Source organism: Scylla paramamosain, chromosome 2 (assembly GCF_035594125.1).
Source record: "Scylla paramamosain isolate STU-SP2022 chromosome 2, ASM3559412v1, whole genome shotgun sequence".
In the NCBI taxonomy this organism is placed as follows: domain Eukaryota; kingdom Metazoa; phylum Arthropoda; class Malacostraca; order Decapoda; family Portunidae; genus Scylla; species Scylla paramamosain.
Window position 1 is genome coordinate 35,654,317 of NC_087152.1, and position 15,000 is coordinate 35,669,316.

The window sequence follows — 15,000 nt, forward strand, 5'->3', positions numbered from 1 at the left end:
AGACTATTTCTGTGCTGGAAGTAAGGTTGTAATGGTGTTTTAAAAATCAAAGGCTTGCATTTTAGCCATTATGTTAGTTCTAGTCATTTCTTTCATCAAAAACTACAAGAATGATTACTGTTTCAGTGGAAAAATGCAGTCTAACATTCACTTAAATGCTGGAGGGGTGCAATCCATCAGCCAGTAATTTAGACTTTTTTTCAAGTTTTGTATTGCGTTATTTCATTCATAGCTCAGTTAGCATAAGAGTGTCCAGAAATTTTTGTAACTACGGCTTTATTTCCTTAATTCAGCTAATGAGTGAGTTAATTCGTTCTTTCCGTACTTACCTTCCTTACTGTTAGTAAATTCCACTGATTGCATTTTCATTCCTTCCATACTAGTGAAAGATTTTGGAGGTTTACAGGAGTGTTTTCACGATTCTAATACTAGTTTAACAAGAATTCTCTACCATTAATGGGAAAGAAATGCGTGAAAACCCAACTAATCGTCTGGCCTTGGAAAACAGTCTGAGCAACATTTAACAGTAGTGGCTATGTTACACGCGACAGTGTGAGCAGTTTTCTGTAACCACCACTTGTCTTCCTCCACAGATCAAGTGAAAAGTGTCAAGAAATGTTGAGTGGGAGAAACAAGCGATCGGTTTTCTAAGCAGGCCGATGTACCGCTGCCGTGTGACAGTGCGAGCCCTTCTTAAAGCGACACCATAGCAAGGCGCTCCAAGCCAGTCAGTCTTCAACCTCCCCTTTCATTACGACTGAGTGCTGCTCGTCAGTGGGCTGAGTGCTGCCCATCAGTGGTCTGTGTGCTGCCCGTCAGCGGGGCTGTGTGCTACCAATATCTTCTCTCTACACAAAGTAAAGGTATTATCCATGCACTTTCTTATGTTGCTATCTACTGTTACTTTCTTCCGCTGAGTATTCCTTGTTCTGTAGATCTTTCTTGAGTTGCAAGACAAATCTCCAGCACAGTGTATGATACCCAGTTATCATGTTCTTTATTATACCATGATGTACAGTTTATAAATAACATTAAAAAACAATTGATTTGATTAATCGTGCTCATGCAAGATATATCAAGCAATTAGATACTCCCATCAGGCATATCAGACATCATGAGATAATAATGACACACGACAGATATCTCGTACATCACTTGATTGCTCGGCTTGCACGTGGCATTCATCTTCGATTGCTCAACGTTCCCGTCTTTCCTTGTCATTATAGTCTGCTATGTATTGCTGACTAATTTATTTATTTGAAAAATTACTTTCTCTGAAGTCAAAATTTAGATCAGCAATAACTGTAATTCTAAATTTAAGCAACAATCTTATTCTAATTATTATCTAAAACTCTAAGATTATAGCAGTCTAAATTTAACTTTATCCCAGTGCTGACTGATATGGCGATAGATAGTTTCCAAGGAAAGAGAACACTGCCTAATTGTGTAATATTACATTAAAAGGATGAAGCAGAAATATGAAATAAGAATATTGAAGTTTGAAGAGGTTACGCGTTCCATTACATTTAATTTAGATTTATAAAATATAACCCTCAACTGGTTGCTGTTATGAGATTTTTACGTGGCTTACAGGAGAGTGTGCGTTTTATTTAGGAGACTTAAGTGGTTTATTGAAGGGAGACTCGTCCCTGAAGCAGTGTTTGGGCTCCTTGGACTGAAAATGACGCGTGTGTGCCGCGCCTCGCCATGTTTGGCTCACAACTTTTGGTGTATCTTGTTACGATAAGGTGCTGCCATGGTTATTTGTGCCCAGTGAACATTTTCTTTTCAATTATGTACGGAGTCATTATATATATATATATATATATATATATATATATATATATATATATATATATATATATATATATATATATATATATATATATATATATATATATATATATATATATATATATATATATATATATATATATATATATGTGAGGGACATTTGCCAAGAGCAACGAAAATCCAATAAAAAAAAAAACCCACTGAGATGCTAGTCCCAGAAAAGATTCCAAAGCGGTAGTCAAACAATGAAGTCTTGAAACCTCTCTCTTGAAGGAATCCAAGTCATAGGAAGTGGAAATACAGAATCTGGCCGGGAGTTCCAGAGTTCACCAGAGAAAGAGATGAATGATTGAGAATATTGGTTAATTCTTGCATGAGAGAGGTGGACAGAATAGGAGTGAGAGAAAAAAGAAAGTCTTGTGCGAGGCCGCGGTAGGAGGGGAGGCATGGAATTAGCAAGATCAGAAGAGCAGTTAGCATGAAAGTAGCGGTAGAAGACAGCTAGAGATGCAACACTGCGGCGATGAGAGAGTAGCTGAAGACAGTCAGTTAGAGGAGAGGAGTTGATGAGACGAAAAGCTTTTGATTCCACCGTGTCTAGAAGAGCGGTATGAGTGGAACCCCCCTCCCAGACAAGTGAAGCATACTCCATACATGGACGGATAAGGCCCTTGTACAGAGTTAGCAGCTGGGGGTGTGAGAAAAACTGGCGGAGACGTCTCAGAACACCTAACTTCATAGAAGCTGTTTTAGCTAGAGATGAGATGTCAAGTTTCCAGTTCAGATTATAAGTAAAGGACAGACCGAGGATGTTCAGTGTAGAAGAGGGGGACAGTTGAGTGTCACTGAAGAAGAGGGGATAGTTGTCTGGAAGGTTGTGTCAAGTTGATAGATGGAGGAATTGAGTTTTTGAGGCATTGAACAATACCAAGTTTACTCTGCCCCAATCAGAAATTTTAGAGAGATCAGAAATCAGGCGTTCTGTGGCTTCCCTGCGTGAAATGTTTACTTCCTGAAGGGTTGGACGTCTATGAAAAGATGTGGAAAAGTGAAGGGTGGTATCATCAGCGTAGGAGTGGATAGGATAAGAAGTTTGGTTTAGAAGGTCATTGGTGAATAACTAAGAAGAGAGTGGGTGACAGGACAGAACCCTGAGGAACACCACTGTTAATAGATTTAGGAGAACAGTGACCGTCTACCACAGCAGCAATAGAACAGTCAGAAAGGAAACTTGAGATGAAGTTACAGAGAAAAGGATAGAAGCCGTAGGAGGGTAGTCTGGAAATCAAAGCTTTGTGCCAGACTCTATCAAAAAGCTTTTGATATGTCCAAGGCAACAGCGAAAGTTTCACCAAAATCTCTAAAAGAGGATGACCAAGACTCAATAAGGAAAGCCAGAAGATCACCAGTAGAGCGGCCTTGACGGAACCCATACTGGCGATCAGATAGAAGGTCGTGAAGTGATAAATGTTTAAGAATCTTCCTGTTGAGGATAGATTCAAAAACTTTAGATAGGCAGGAAAATTAAAGCAATAGGACGATAGTTTGATGGATTAGAACGGTCACCATTTTTAGGAACAGGTTGAATGTAGGCAAACTTCCAGCAAGAAGGAAAGGTAGATGTTGACAGACAGAGCTGAAAGAGTTTGACTAGGCAAGGTGCAAGCACGGAGGCACAGTTTCGGAGAACAGTGGGAGGGACCCCATCAGGTCCATAAGCCTTCCGAGGGTTTAGGCCAGCGAGGGCATGGAAAACATCATTGCGAAGAATTTTAATAGGTAGCATGAAGTAATCAGAGGGTGGAGGAGAGGGAGGAACAAGTCCAGAATCGTCCAAGATAGAGTTTTTAGCAAAGGTCTGAGCGAAGAGTTCAGCTTTAGAAATAGATGTGATAGCAGTGGTGCCATCTGGTTGAAATAAAGGAAGGGAAGAAGAAGAAACAAAGTCATTGGAGATTTTTTGGCTAGATGCCAGAAATCACGAGGGGAGTTAGATCTTGAAAGATTTTGACACTTTCTGTTAATGAAGGAGTTTTTGGCTAGTTGGAGAACAGACTTGGCATGGTTCCGGACAGTAATATTAAGCGCATGAGATTCCGTTGATGGAAGGCTTAAGTACCTTTTGTGAGCCACCTCTCTTATCATGTATAGCACGAGAGCATGCTATGTTAAACCAAGATTTGCAAGGTTTAGGTCGAGAAAAAGAGAGGAATGTACGCCCCCATGCCAGACACTATCACCTCTGTTATGCACTCAGCACACAAAGACGGGTCTCTGACACGGAAGCAATAGTCATTTCAAGGAAAATCAGCAAAATACCTCCTCAGGTCCACCCATCTAACAGAGGCAAAACACCAGAGGCACCTTCGCTTAGGGGGATCCTGAGGAGGGACTGGAGCGATAGGACAAGATACAGATATGAGATTGTGATCGGAGGAGCCCAACGGAGAAGAAAGGGTGACAGCATAAGCAAAAAGGATTAGAGGTCAGGAAAAGGTCAAGAATGTTGGGCGTATCTCTGTGATGGTCAGGAATACGAGTGAGGAATACTGGTGTTGCACCAATTGCTCTAGGTCGTGGAAGATAGCAGAGTTGAAGGCTAGTTCACCAGGATGGTCAATGAAGGGAGAGGAAAACCAAAGCTGGTAGTGGACATTGAAGTCTCCAAGAATGGAGATATCTGCAAAAGGGAATAGAATCAGAATGTGCTCCACTTTGGAAGTTAAGTAGTCAAAGAATTTCTTATAGTCAGAGGAGTTAGGTGAGAGGTATACAACACCGATAAATCTAGTTTGAGAGTGACTCTGTAGTCGTAGCCAGATGGTGGAAAACTCGGAAGATTCAAGAGTGTGGGCACGAGAGCAGGTTAACTCGTTGCGCACATAAACGCAGCATCCAGCCTTGGATCAAAAATGAGGAGATATATATATATATATATATATATATATATATATATATATATATATATATATATATATATATATATATATATATATATATATATATATGTGTATATATATATATATATATATATATATATATATATATATATATATATATATATATATATATATATATATATATATATATATATATATATATATATATATATATATATATATATATATATATATATATATATATATATATATAAGAAGGGCACTGGCCAAAGGTAACAGAAAGACTGAAAGAAGAGGACCACTGAACGAGTCCAAATATTCCTTGTTGATATTCTTATTAAGCGCGCGCGCACACACACACACACACACACACACACACACACACACACACACACACACACACACACACACACACAGAGAGAGAGAGAGAGAGAGAGAGAGAGAGAGAGAGAGAGAGAGAGAGTAATATATATATATATATATATATATATATATATATATATATATATATATATATATATATATATATATATATATATATATATATATATATATATATATATATATATATATATATACACACACACACACACACACACACACACATACACACACACACACACACACACTGCAATACATTTTTTTTACTTTGTCGTATCGTATTTTCACCTTCAAGATGCACGTATATGTATCATTCCTTTTCCTTCATTTATACAACACACAATCTTATATATATGATTCAAGTAGATATTGTCCTGCTTTTCTTCATCATATTTTCTCCACCACTACCACGATCACCACCACTACCCAGCCTTGACTTTCCTCCCCTTGCTCCATGGTTACGTCATTATACAATTTTTTCTTTGTTTTCTCACATACTACACACACATCGCTCTCTTGTCTCTGGCTAAGACTCTGCTCGTGTGTTCCTATTCGCCCTTTCTTCCCATCGAATACTAGGAAACTCCAGGAGGGATCGAGATGAGGTTGGTGTGAGAAACATAAGTGCACCGTGACATCCAAACACAATACGTTGCCCTTCATCGTCAGACTTATTAATATTTCCGTCAGGTTTCTGTCAACTCGCGTGGGGAAACTGTTGAGCTTTGCATATCCAAGGAGGTTCAAACATTCCCCCAGATCACCTATTCCCCTTCTCTCATTTTCCGTGTCTCTCCAACATGATATTTTGGAGAACATTTTGTCTTGCCTTGAGTCTTTGCGGTTGAGTTGTCAGAGATATATAATGTACAGTCTACACTCACTTCTTCTTTGGGCTACTTTCATGAAGGGTCGTCACAGCGGATCACCCGTCTCCTCCCTACATTTCCTCCATGTTTTCTACTTACACCTTCCTTCAGTCACTACAATATACGATTGTTTCCATCATATTCTATCCCACTGTATTGTTGCTTATAATCCTTATATACAAGTGACTAGTGACCACAACTGACAAGGTAATATGAGCGGATGCTTCCACGCTGTGCACTAGTCCATCTCGCTGATTTTTAGGTTCTCTTCATTTATCGCCACTGAGGACAACACCTCTCATCAGAAGTATTACAGTACTTTCAAATGCCACAAACGATTAATCGGGTTCGAAAAAGTGTTCTCTTATTAATAATGCATAATCAGTCATAAACTCTTACTAGAATCATGAAAACATTATTGACAACCCTAATAATTCCAAGTAGAACCAGTGAAAATTTGTCGAGACGATGACGAAACATTTGAGGATACGAACAAATGAGATGAACCAGCCAGGCACTCTTGGTCTCACTCAAGCCTGTCGTAATCCCTGTGGACATGTTCTCCTCCATTTCGTCTCGAGTGAAGGCCTTTAAGCAGAGATGGGAGGCTGCTGTTGCCACAAACAAGATATGAAGGATCACGCCAAGGGTTGTGCGCCCCTGCTGGTGTTCCACGTGCGCGGCGCCTCCATGACATTGTGTTGGCTCGTCTGCAGCTCGGCCATACACATCTCAGCTACCTCAGGCCTCGTGATGTCCTGCATTATTGTGATGACTGCTGTGTTGCTTTGCTGCTAGAATGTGTGAGTGAGTGCTACAGTCGAGAGAGAGAGAGAGAGAGAGAGAGAGAGAGAGAGAGAGAGAGAGAGAGAGAGAGAGAGAGAGAGAGAGAGAGAGAGAGAGAGAGAATGGAAGGACAAACACAAACAGCTAGCAAGGTAGGCAAACAGACAGACAGTGAGTATAGAGGCCAAATATATAATGTTATAAATAAATAATGTTTATGTTGTTTGACGTGAACCTTAAAGACATCACGATCAGAAAAGGACACGAAAATATATGAATAAATAGTTTAATACTCTCTTTTTCCAACATTTACTTTAAATTAATGTGATATTGGTGGAGAGAATTAAGAAAGAAAAAAACATGCCTTGATCAATTAAGAGACGAATGTTGGAGCGTTTAAATTAGTGGGATTGACAAATTTCATACACGTGTACAGTGAGGTGGTATAGACACTAAACACTTCGTATATAAAGGGCCGTTCAGTGATCCATATTCTTAAAGTTTTCGGCGCTTTCTCTCTATAACATTTAACAGGCTGTAGTGGGAACTTCTGGAGGTTTACAGGCATTGTTTCATGATGGCAATGGTAGCTTAAAAAAATTTCTGCACCATTAATGAGCTAAAAATACGTGAACACCCAACTAATCATCTCTGTGGCCTTTAAAATATTCCTAGGAAAAGATTAAAGTGTTTGAGAATAGGAGGCTGAGTTAACCCCGATAAAACAAATAGAAAGAAAATACATATGTTGCTAATATGTGTTTACAATGGCTAGTGGCATTAAGTATGGACATGTGTTGGTGCATTCACGTCGTGTGTGTGTCAGGGAGTGTGTGTAATGAGCCTTCCAGTCATACGCGCTAAAATCTGCACCGGGTGTATACAACCAGTGGCCACGCTGAAACACAGAGTAAAGTGAGAAACTAAAGATCCGAAACCTGATCCGCCTTTAAGAGAAGTTCGATCCGTTTGTGTTGACTCTCCTTTAATCCGGCTAAGTGTACCCGATAACCACAACGGAAGCGAAGAGAGTACCGAGATATTGTGTAAAAGGATTGCTTCTCTATTCTTCTCCTTCGCTGGAATCGCTGCTTCTACACTTGAATTTTTTTGGGTGAAAGACGTCAGTTATTTGTGTGTATGGCTGGACAGGTAGCGAAGATGTCGATGGTGTGTTGGGGAAGAGTGTTACTTCAGGGTAGTGTTGTTCTTCTTTAGTAACTATTGAGGAGCTTAAGCATCTGTTTTTTTATCTCCTTCAGTATTAAGAATCACCTGGTAGTGGTAGCAGAAAGAGAGAGAGAGAGAGAGAGAGAGAGAGAGAGAGAGAGAGAGAGAGAGAGAGAGAGAGAGAGAGAGAGAGTGAGAGAGAGAGAGAGAGAGAGTGTGTGTGTGGGAGGGTACAGATAGATAGACAGCCAGAGACGAGCAGACATTTAATGCGGTGTGGTGAGAGAGAGAGAGAGAGAGAGGAGAGAGAGAGAGAGAGAGAGAGAGAGAGAGAGAGAGAGAGAGAGAGAGAGAGAGAGAGAGGAGAGAGAGAGAGAGACGAGCAGACATTTAATGCGGTGTGGTGTGAGGACATGCCTGGAGAAAGACAGACAGATAGTCACACACACACACACACACACACACACACACACACACACACACACAGAGAGAGAGAGAGAGAGAGAGAGAGAGAGAGAGAGAGAGAGAGAGAGAGAGAGAGAAAGAGAGAGAGAGAGAGAGAGAGAGAGAGAGAGAGAGAGAGAGAGAGAGAGAGAGAGAGAGAGAGAGAGAGAGAGAGAGTCGTGTTTACATCTTTTACATATTCTCTTAGTTAAAAAAAAAAAATTACCTGGTTTCATTTTTAAGGAATAAACAAATGAATGTTTGCAATTATGTAATGAATTTTAATAGCTAAAAAAACAACGCAAATATTCAGACGACAGTATTAATGCTGAAAACAATCCTAACAAATACCAAAAAAAAAAAAAAGTGTAAATGCGAAAAATACAGAAGGTCAAAAGGCGAGGAAGTGTGAAATGTGAAACGAGACACGGCGTGGGCGTAAAGAACAATGGAGATGAAGTAGTTTCGCCTCACCGTTCAGGCATTAACTGCGTGATGTATTTTTTAAAGCTAATATCCCCGGGCGGCGTCAGTACGGCTCTTCCTCTCGCCTTGTTGGTGTGGGGAAAGTTAAAGGTTCCTCGAGGCAGTGTGACACTCCGCTGAAGTTAAATATTTCTTTGTCTCCCAAACTAATGGTCGGATCCTAATGAAACTTGGAGATTTTATGATTAAGATAGAAACACGTACGCTTTAAAATCTTATGCTGGTCCAAAAAAAAAAATTATGAATGTGACCCGCTGAGTAACTCGTGATGCCTTCCCTTAATGCCGTGCTGGGATAGTGTTAGGTAGACGCGATGAAAAGATGAGTGTGTGTTATGAAGGACTCGGCGACTCAAACTGTTCTCTCAAGTTATAGCGTCTCATCTCTGCTATTTTTAACATGCTCCAGGGTACGGTGTTAAGGGTTTCCTGAAGCTAATGATGGCTTAATAAGTATTCGCCATCATCAGTACAAAAACATCCTTAAAAACCTGACTGACAATGTGTTGCCTTTAGAAATGGCTGTGATGGGAGAACAAACTGCTTGAGAACACAGCACTTAATATGCAGCATGGATAAAAGAATGAAAACAGAGAAGAAGGGAAGAAGAGAGAGAAAAGAATAGAAAGTAGAGGAAAATATAGTAATAATAAAGGTACCTGCATGTCATGTGGAAACCAGAGTAAGCGTCGGATGTAATCTTCGCGTTCTCCCAAAGAAACTATTCAAGAAAAGTTTGAAAACCTCTGATTATTGTCAGGCCGCTCAGTTCACTTGAAAAAACGGCTGCCACGGCTCATCACACGCGGGACGAAGGTTTCCTAGGACACCGCTCCCTCCGCCGAGTTTTGCCGAGCCCTGCAGAGTCTCGAGTCTTAAGTCACACCCAGCGTTCACTACGGACCCGCCGAACAAAGCACGAGAGGGAGTCAGCTTTCCCTACGTGCCTTCGGAGTTCTTGCTGGTGTTTACCTTGGCAGACTTGTGAAGCGCTAGCGACAAAGGCCTCCACCGTTGGATGCTTGGAGGGAAAGTCATGTGTGGAAAGTTATCATGCGGAAAGACAGGAAGGTGAGGACGAGGTGAAGTGATAAGCGTGGAGGTCTGAGGAGAGGGAGGCTGGTGTGATGTTAAGGCATAAGAAGGAGCCGCCAAGATGAGCCACTTTTCTGCCAGGTTAATAAAGGTGAAATAAATAACGACTTTGCTTCTATTGATTTGCAAATACCCGGATGAATCATGAAGTGCTGACAATCCATAGCATAACCTGTATTTATTTTTTTTTTTTTTTTTTTTTATGTTATACACAAAGAAAATAGTGCATAGCTCCCGAAAAAAATTCTCAGCCATGACCAGTTTGACCAAAAAAGAAAACCCTCGTTGAGCGTAAGTACCTCACTAACCGCAACCATTTCTCAAACAGTCAGGAACAAAACTGAATAACGTACAACACCTCCTTCCATTGTATTTTGCCTAGTCTTAAGGTCTTTGATCAGTTAAGGAATCTACCAATAGTCAGTATTTGTAAAAACACTACCAACAGATCAGAGGGTAAAAGACTGAAAGAAAACGCAAAACATAGTAAAAGTGTTACCGCGAGTGTTGCAGCTTACTCGACCTCTGAACATGAGAATACCACGCGCTGTTGAGTATGCTGAACATGCCCGCCACGATTATTGAAAGCCACGTAATATGTCAGAAGTTTATGTAAAATTGGGATGTAACCAACAGAGGCTGGAGCAAAAATGGACACCGACAAGCCTTTGCCAACGAATATCAACGAACTACTCGGCCATAAGTTTGGATGAAAGTTATAAAAGTTGCTCCTGAGGATGTTGAAGCTGAAGCCACACCGTCGCCACGAATTTTGATAATACAGTGATCAATATTATTTTACCTTCTTTACTGCTATGGTCGTCCTTAAACTCATAAAGCAGTGGAATCACACACACACACACACACACACACACACACACACACACACACACACACACACACACACACACACACACACACACACACACACACACAAAAGAGAGATAATTGGCGTTTCCTAGACTACAAAACTATGAAAAAGATTTTATTACAAAATACAAGTCTTTGAAAAACTTGGGAACGTTATGGGAAAAAATGCCCTCCAGCGAAGGAGTTAAGAGTTTGCATCTTTAAGAGAGTCTTCATAGAGTTTTCACACCTAATGTTAAAGATTGCTTGTAACGTTGTTGCAAGTAGCTCGTCACAAAAGTTTGTCCTCAACCTTTATAAAATCTAAAATAAAAGAGGAGGGTTTCTTCGTACATAAAAAAAATAAATAAATAAATAAAAAAAAAAAAAAAAATATATATATATATATATATATATATATATATATATATATATATATATATATATATATATATATATATATATATATATATATATATATATATATATATATATATATATATATATATATATATATATATATATATATATATATATATATATATATATATATATATATATATATATATAAATAAAACAAAAAATTACTGGAGGTGGGTGCGGCAGCCAAAACGTAGTGTATTTCAGTTTCTTAAGGGACAAGACATAACGTCAACGTAATCTGAAGTGTTTGCCAAACATCCAGGTCACGAACTAGGGAGTCAAATGTAATCTACAACACAATCCATATCAGCGATCAAGAGCTTCAGATTCACCTCATATTCAGCGTCGCGAGCCTCTCCAGCTCAGTATTTATCTCTAAGCATTCTGTGTATCCTATATATATTGTACATTCTGCATATAATGTTACTCCCCATGAGCAACTTAGTCCAAGCCGTCGTCATGCAATCCTGCAACGATGCGGGAATCACTGTACACATTCGTCATGGGATTAAATTTCAGTATATTATCTAAGCGTCAATATGATCTGTATGTAGAAACTTCACCATATGAAGAAAACTTGACAGTAATTATAATGGTATTAAGGCAAAAATATTTAGTGCATGAATATAAACAGTGGAGATCTGTTTCCATAGTAACGTTTGCATTATAAAGTGATTTTTGAATAGTTATCTGTAACTAAAAGCTATTTATAGCTATTAGATAAAATATCCAAATACTTATATGTAACTATCCAAATAACTGTATTTTAAAATAACTATCCATAGCTAAGATAATTGTATAACTATTTATCTGTAACCTTTTAAAACAACTAAATAACTACCTTTAACAGTATATTAAACTATCTAAGTGAATACGTTTCCTTTTTGAAATGACAAACCAACCATCTAAAATAATTACACAACTGAAAATAAATAAGTAAATAAATAAAGGCAAACAAGATACAGTATACATACCAACAAGTAGCGCATTCCAGACACACACACACACACTCGTCCCGGAATCAACTAAAACATGCAAACGGATGCCAAATCACCACCGCGGCGGCCAAACACGGCGAGCACCATCATACAGAAAGGTGACTCTCGTGCCGCGGTGAATAACGATGTCAAATATGAAAAAGAAATTGGGTAAAGTTCCCGATAACTGTTTATTTAGAGACAAATAGCCGGAGCGAGTGTGGGGGAATGAGAGAGAGAGAGAGAGAGAGAGAGAGAGAGAGAGAGGAGAGAGAGAGAGAGAGAGAGAGAGAGAGAGAGAGAGAGAGAGAGAGAATTTGTTAGATGAAAGTAATTAGTGTGTTTCTCACCTGTCGCTCACTGAAGACCAAAGGTTCACTGCTCGGTAAATTAACACGCGTTCAATTTTACCAACAGTATTGTGTGTGTGTGTGTGTGTGTGTGTGTGTGTGTGTGTGTGTGTGTGTGTGTGTGAATAGTAGACGTTTTTGCTTTTTTTCGTATGTAATCACACAAAAAAAAGATGTTTTCTCGTCTCCTTTCGTCAAAATCATGAAAATGTATACAAAATCTCAGTATCATTCTTCATTTTTTTTTTTTTTTTTTTTTTTTTACAAATATTCCTGGCAACCACTGGAATTTTATCAGAAGTGTTGGGGAGTTTATAAGTGATCGGTTCTTGGCACAACAAGTAAAGATGGCAGCGGCATAATGTTCTTTATTCATCTCAAAGGAAACAATTGTGTGGAATAGTAAACTGAAAGAAATTCGTGGAAAATATCTGGTAAATAATATAATAAGATAATAAATCATCATTAACAGCAATGTATGTACAAGACCGTGGCATGATATTCTGAGTTAAATAATCGAAGAAATGGACAAGCAATACTATAGACTAGTTGTAGCTAGTATTAACTGCCCTGTATTTAATATCTTTTATAATAGTGTATATCACAATTAATGCTAAACTTTTCCACTAAAACTGATTTCTGCTTTTTCCGGTTACGTTTTCCGGAGAATATTCATCGACAGCAGTTTTTGTCAACGGTAAAGATTTCTCTATGATATTGAGACGAAGTGCGCGACATGAAGCATAAGCTGTCGTTGGATAAGCTAAGCAGCGAAGTAATTGAATAGATAGAAAAAAATAATAATACTATAATGATAATAATAATAATAATAATAATAATAATAATAATAATAATAATAATAATAATAATAATAGTTTATTTTCCACACTAAAATAAAATGCTGGTACCCCTTTGATTATTATGTGATACATTTAAAAATGATCTGTGTAGAATGCTGAGCGTTCGATAAAATGTTAGTTAGATTTAGATTTACTCATTTTCACATATAACTTTTCTTTGATGGAGATTAACGTTTCTTTGATGGAGATTAACGTTTCTTTGATGGAGATTAACGTAAGTTTCTGAGATTAAACAAAGTCACCTGCAAATTGGGCAAGAACAAAAGCTATCAGCTAGAAATGTGAGTGGACTTCGTACGTGATTTATACCAGGGGATATTTTTCCTTTGTTTTAAAAATTACTCTTACCATTATAAAACGCTGATAGTAAATATATTTATATTTATATATATTTTCTTTTTTTTCTCGGCTGAGGTTTCCCTTTGGCATTCACATTTAATATATGTAACACAATTTTCAACTTTGTCACTAAAAGCTTAAAAGCTTCTGCATCCTGTATTTTTTTATTTTTTTTATATGTTGCTGAATAGTTTTTTGCGCATTTTTATATTTTGGATTTCAAATCCATTTATCCCATGAAATGTAATGTAGAAATTCACATGCACAAGTTTTGGTATTAAGTTCTCATGTTGATTTTCATGCTCCTAGAATATAGTGGATAATAAAGAAAACGATGAGTCCCTCCTGACTCTGGCGTTCGATGTGAGAGTACTGAGCATTTTTCTGCATTTTTTTTTGTTTCACAATGGAAGGAGAAGGGAATGCCAGATAAAGTGCGTCAGATCACCCTCGCCAAACTCGGTACGATTCATACTGAGTGACCATTCACCAGTGTGCTTACCTATTCTACTAATAACACCTTGGTGGGCCCTTTTTCTTTCCCCTATTTTTGTTGCCCTTGGCCAGTGCCCCGCTGACACACATGCAGAAAAAAAGTTTTCAGTATTAGACAAATGGAAGTAGATAGTATATGTAAGTCGAAGGCCCTCATAATATGTCGTAATACTGATAATTACAAAACAAGAACATAACAGTCTAACATAATACGATTTCTATGTTATGTAATGTTCATAATGAAAACTTCCCCGTCTTTCTTCCATCCCGTACCTCGACTCCGTCCCCATTGCGTGGTAGTCTTGCTAAGTGATCTCTTCCACAAGATGACCGCAATGTCTTCCAGGCTCATAAATTCATTCCTTTTAAATCTTGATCTTAGTGTTCTGTATCTTGTAGTTTGTCAGTCTCTCTCTCTCTCTCTCTCTCTCTCTCTCTCTCTCTCTCTCTCTCTCTCTCTCTCTCTCTCTCTCTCTCTCTCTCTCTCTCTCTCTCTCTCTCTCTCTCTCTCTCTCTCTCTCTCTCTCTCTCTCTCTCTCTCTCTCTCTCTCTCTCTCTCTCTCTCTCTCTCTCTCTCTCTCTCTCTCTCTCTCTCTCTCTCTCTCTCTCTCTCTCTCTCTCTCTCTCTCTCTCTCTCTCTCTCTCTCTCTCTCTCTCTCTGTGTGTGTGTGTGTGTGTGTGTATTTACTTATTAGTTAACTATTGCATTTACGTAATCCTGGTCAAAGAAAAAACGTCAATAAATGTAACTCAATTGTCAAGGTGAATTGCCATCTTTGTCAT

At 38.6% G+C, this 15,000-nt stretch overlaps 1 protein-coding gene across 2 annotated transcripts in view; it reads left to right on the forward strand.

Moving 5' to 3' along the window:
• Positions 1–591: 591 nt before the first annotated feature.
• The window catches only part of LOC135114105 (protein turtle homolog B-like), a 192,257-nt gene continuing 177,848 nt past the window's right edge, over positions 592–15,000 (forward strand). For both annotated transcript variants that reach the window (XM_064029809.1, XM_064029842.1), the window contains exon 1: positions 592–863. The gene's annotated coding sequence lies outside the window, so the exon portion shown is untranslated. The remainder of the gene's footprint in view (positions 864–15,000) is intronic.